The following is a 6,000-nucleotide window of genomic DNA, read 5'->3' as shown; positions in this document are numbered from 1 at the left end:
GATTGCTTAGCAGACACCCTTGTTCCAGTTACATCTCTCATACCAACAACAACAAATTCTAATGTTATTACTCCTGTCCAGTGGACACTAAGAAAATCCATATCAACTGGTCGGTAATCCTATTTCTGAAAATAGAAAACCCCAAGTGTTAGTCAATCGGATTACATAGAGATGGACTATCTTTGTTGCATCAATTATACAACGTGTTCACTCTTTAAGCCAATTCTTCACACTGTATCTCTCAATTCAATTCACATAAGTCATTAAAAGTTGTCACTTAAAGTTCCTATATTCGGCCAAAATTCGTTTCATAATCGTCTAACTCAAGTCAAATTTGAACCTGAGAAAAGGAATCTTAAATTCAACCATTCGATTTACGACTAGAAAAGAGGATAGAAATTCTCCTAAAGGGCTTAATATCTGACACCATACACCAATATGTGATACAGATCAAGCAATCATGTTAGATATTCACTATACCTTGCCAGAAAATGTAACTGAGATGGGGATTATCAGAATCCATATGAACGTCCTTATACCCAAAGACTTTCCTGCAGCAAATAACAAAAATCATATATAAAAAAAAAATTAAAAAGTGAGTCAATTAAAATTTAGCTTTCATCCATAAAGTAACAAGTCAATTTGACAAACTACTCCCTTCGATGGAAAAGCTCAGATCAGTTGAAAACCCCCAATCAATTGAAAACCCCCAAATCAGTTGAAAACCCCCCAATCAATTGAAAACCCCCATGCTTCAAAAAAAAAAAATTGAAAACACCCCAAATCAGTTAAATCTCTGCTATAAGTTCAGTATTTGATTTGGTGATTTAGATATTTAGAGAAATGGAAATCAATCTCGTTTCTAACCTTACATTTTCTGAAGCTAACCTCTTTCAAACAATCTCATTAAAAATCAAACTTCCATCTGAAGCACAGACCGAGTTCGTCAAAAATCAGCTTAAGCAAATCTGAGAGAAAATTCTCAGAGTAATCTTATCAAACAGCATATAAGCATATGTAAATAGCATATGAATTGTCAGAAACTTAACTTGAGGTCAAACCCAATTGAGAAGGCAAATTCTCTGATAACTTCTCCATCAAACTTTCTCGTGTTTCTTTTCTTCCCCATCAAACATATCCGCAACTTTCTCAAGGTTCTCCGGAAGGAAGAGAGATTTGACGAGATCATTAGTTAGATAAATCATAACTTAATACCTCAAAATTTTCTCCCGTTCATATTTTAAGCCTCTTTCAAACGATCTCACCAAAATCCAGCCTCCGTCTGAAACACAAATGGAATTCATCATATAACAACTTAACCAAATCTGAAAGAACATTCATAGAGTAATTTTTTCAAACAGGTTATAAGTATATGTACATAGAGATTCGCAATGTCAGAAACTTAAATCGAGTTCGAACCTTAATTGTCAGTAGAGAAACTAAATTCTCTAGTAACTTCTCCAACAAAATTTCTCGGCGTTACGCTTCTTCTCCATCAAGTAGAAACCCTAAATATTTTCTCACCATAGCATCAACTGCAACAAGGTTCTTCGGCAGGAAGATAGATTTGAAGTCGTTCCTATTATAATTGGAAGTAAAACTTTGGATAGAGAGGGTAGGCGAGACTGTATAAATAGGGGTGTGTCTTAAACTTTTAGGTTTCAATTTTGGATTCCCAATCGAATACACATAGACTAGGGTATCAAAAATTCCCGGCATTTGACTGTGCCTCAAATTCTTTTGGCGGGACATTTAAATTAGGCGCCAAAACTTACCGCCAGGTTTTTTTAACCGAAAATTTGGCGCCTAACGAAATTGTGGAGGCAAATTTACATTGGACGAACGTGTTACATGTTTTGTTTGTTTCTATTGGATAAAGTGATATCATACGGATCTCCCTTGATATCTTTGTGTGCAAATATGATCTCTGCCATAAGAGTGTGATGATGAACGGATGATATGGCATTACGTGTGATATATGGACTATAATTTTTCTATTGGCCCAATAAATGACATACACATTCTTGTCGGGACGAATGGAGGGAGTCCCTTATATACTTTCACTATGTTAATATATATCTTTTGTGAAATGAATTGATAATCAGTTTTGTTCGATTTTATTGAACATGCTCAGACAGATTTATCCGTCTGCATCATTTAACTAGTCTAGTAATTTTATTCTTTTTGAAATTACGTAAGTCAGTTTGAAGACAAATGGTCACACAAGGTGAGTCGTGGTCTAGAGTAGACATGACTAGTTGTATCTGGTGGAGATGTACTCGGAATCAGAGTGCTAAATAACATGAGAGATCGATGAAATATATAAATATTTAGTGAAGACGGGTGACATTAGGTAAGATTGGCGTGTAACGAAATCATAAGAAGCCATATATATAAATTCGCTTTCAATTGATAAATAGTCATATAAACACGTGGAATTCAGGAGAAATTGGTGAGGTCGAAATTTACATAGAGGTCATTCGCGTAAGGAATTCCATAGAAAAGACTTATCTAACTTTAAAAGTCATTCGCGTAAGGATTTACATAAATCGATTATACAACATGTTTATTAGAGTCTTTAATCTTTTCACTCCAATGGTATATGCTTAGTGATTTACATGAGTCGATTCAAATTAACAGAAGTTTAGAAGAATGGGGGAATATTTATAGTCGAAAGTCGATAACAGTTTTCTGACTTATGAACTTGTTTGATCTTATTGGACATACTTAAACAATTACATAAGTTGAATCCAAGACATATTCATCCATCTTTTTAATTCAAGCGATCTTATAATATTATTTGTTGAAATACACATAAGTCAAATTTAAGACAGATCATCGACTCTAAGATTCACTCAATTTTCTTGAGTATGCATAAACATTTATATAATTCAGATTCGGGTATTAAAAATAAGATATTCTAGAATATCGAACTTTAAGATATTCTTTAAATCTCACTGGATTTGTTTAGTGATTCACCGAATTTGATCCCAAAAAATATTCTTATGTATATCTCCATAATTTGTCCAACTTTTTTGATATGCTGAAAGATTTACATAAGTTAATTAATGGTAATCTCTTGAGGTCCGAAAAAAATCACTTCTAGTTTGGTAGACTAATATCAAGGCTAATAATGCTTGTTGTCATACTGGAGTACTTAATGAGAGCTAGGAAATACTCATCCTTGACCAGAGTATCGAATATGGATATGCTAGGGGTCAATCGTGAGTTTGTCCATATCATGGGTAAAAAAAATCAGTATACCTCAAAAGGATGTTTTAGGGGTCTGTCATGAGGCCCAGGCTCAAATGGACAATGTATCTTGATGTTCTAGGAATCATTGAAAGGCCCAAGTTAGACGAGCCATGGCCTAGAGTAAACACGACCAGTTGTATCTCGCGGGCATGTAGTCGGAATCAGTCTATGATCTCAGATTGGGGCGAACTCCGTACTTACCGTAGACATTAAGTCTCTGCTCATGCTCAAGAGTCAGTCGTGGACGTCTGTTGAGTCTTTAGAGCCTACACGACCAACGTGTCTTGCAAAGACGTATGACAGGAATCGTAGGATTATGACCAACGTGTCTCGCGGGGATGTATGCTACATATCATGGATATAAGTGCCTTTTAGACCAAGGGATGAGTCTCGTGAGAGTTGATTTTGATACATGATTACATCTTTCTGAAACCATAGCTGAAGCCATGGATGAGTTTATCTGTTAGCAACTAGAACTCAGGTTAGGGTCGAACTCGTCTTTTAGCGATCAGGGTTAAAATAAAGGTTGAACATCGTCTTTTCGTAGCGAGCTGAAGCCGGGGGTTAAGCTTGTCTTTTAACAATGATCGTTGAAAACAAGGTTGAACTTGTCTTACAATAACGAGAGTTGTATCCGAGGATGAACTTAACCTTTGGCGACGAGGGCTGTAGTCAGGGATGAGTTTGACTTTTGAGGACGAGGGTTGTAGTCAGGGATGAACTAAACTTTTGGCGATGAGGGTTGTAGTTAGGGGTTGAACTTGATTTTTGGCGACAAGGACTCTGATCGAGTAAAAACTTCATCCTCTGGCAACAAGGGTGTATTTCATCTTTCAAACCACTTTATGAGCTAAGAAAACTCTAAAATGACCGTTTCCGTCCTTTTTGCGCGACCTTTAGTAAAATGACTAGTTTGCCCCTGCTTCGATACTTGATGAAAATGACTTTTTATCTCTAGTTATAAAATGACCTTTTTGCCCATAATATTTAAAATTACCACTTTACCCCCGGTCTCAAAATTTACTCGAATTGATTGTTTTACCCGTCCGCCAAATTTCACCATCTACAAGGAGTATAATATGTTGCCATTTGGTCTAATTTTCCATGGTTTCTATAGGTGATACCAATCCTAGCGGGGCGGGTACCATTTTATATAATCAAAAAATATATATTACATCAACAAAAAAAAATGCATTTCATCCTGGCTGACTGATCACCCAAATGGTAAGCAATCCTGTGATATTCGGTACGATGACATTTCATCTCTTTCAAAATTAAAAAAATTAAAAATGAAAAGAAAAATTAAGAAGTCCCAAATTAGATAATTTTTTAAGCAGGAGATCCAATAGTTTCCTATACAACTCCCTCATATTCATTACCCGCACATTACATTTGTGGTTAAAGTAGACAACATGTCACAAAATTATTTTCATGCATATATTCGATACTTATTTTTATTATTTTATTTTAAATTTTTTTTTTACACTAAAAATTGATACGGAATAAGTCATTGAATTTGACTCTTCACGTATATATGTAGTGCAAAATAATGCCATAATAAAGATACAAAATTGGCACCATCTAGTTTTCTGTATAGCCAACAGAACCCTTGGATATTTTTGGACATCTTGATCAACAACAAAAAAAGAAAAACAACGTTGGAGTTAATACTCGTATAACGGCCATGTAATATGTAACCAAGAGATATGCACGTATTAAATGCACGCGTGAATAATCAGGGCCCTAGATACATCTTTATGGAAAAGCGTTCCTGATTCGTTCTTGAACGTCCAATCATTTTACTCCTATATTATGCTCAAAAGAGAAAGAAAATCTTAACCCTAATCTTTTCACATTCTCTTCTACGCCTCCCTTTCTCCCTCACCCTTCCTTAGCAAACATTACAATGATAAAATCTCTTTTTGTCTCTATGTGTCTATCTCACTTTCTCTTATCAACAATCATCACCATCACTACCACCCATTCTCCATCTTTGTTTGAAGATAGCTTATTATAATTATACCTGTAACTTGTATTCGTCAAGGCTGCATTTTTTTTTCATTATTCGTATTTTCTGGGTTTTGAAGATCATTACTAAAAATGATAATTAGAAGAACTAATGATAATAGGAAGTGGTGGTGGTATTGTTAATAGTGAAACTGAGCAGAAAAATTATGTTTTTTCTTCCAATAGTCATTCGTAAGATGTTGTGGGTGATTTCATTTGCATGAGGGTCTTAACAGTCTGTTTAAGGAGATGTCGACACCACGGTACTTCTTCTTCTTCATTTGTCATGTTTTTTTACTTTATTTGAATTTAATCGAAACGGTGGAAAAAATGTTAATATCAAAAAATTTAGATATAATTTACTTTTATGCAGAAGAAGTATTTTTTTTTTTTGCTCGACTTAGATTTTATTTTGTTAAAAAGGTTAGATTTCGATTTTATGTTTTCAGATAATTCTAATCTTAGTATTTTATTTGCTTGCGTCTAAATGCAGAACTCAAGTTTGTCAATTTCGCAGGGAGGAACCAGATCTGGAATTAATGCTCCATCAAGTCTAAAAATCATATCTAAAATATTAGGTCGCTTCAGTATGAATATTTTGGTTGTTTTAGGCTTGTCCACTGGTATTTTTTAGTTGCCGCAGTTGGATCCATAGGTTTTCATGGGATTGTATTTATTTTAAGAGATTGCATATATATTTTTTTTTTATTTTTTTTGTGAAAAATGAAATTGTAATTT

The sequence above is a fragment of the Papaver somniferum genome, unplaced genomic scaffold, assembly GCF_003573695.1.
Source record: "Papaver somniferum cultivar HN1 unplaced genomic scaffold, ASM357369v1 unplaced-scaffold_10, whole genome shotgun sequence".
NCBI lineage: Eukaryota > Viridiplantae > Streptophyta > Magnoliopsida > Ranunculales > Papaveraceae > Papaver > Papaver somniferum.
The sequence above is the reverse complement of the archived record's forward strand: the minus strand, read 5'-3'. Positions refer to the sequence as shown.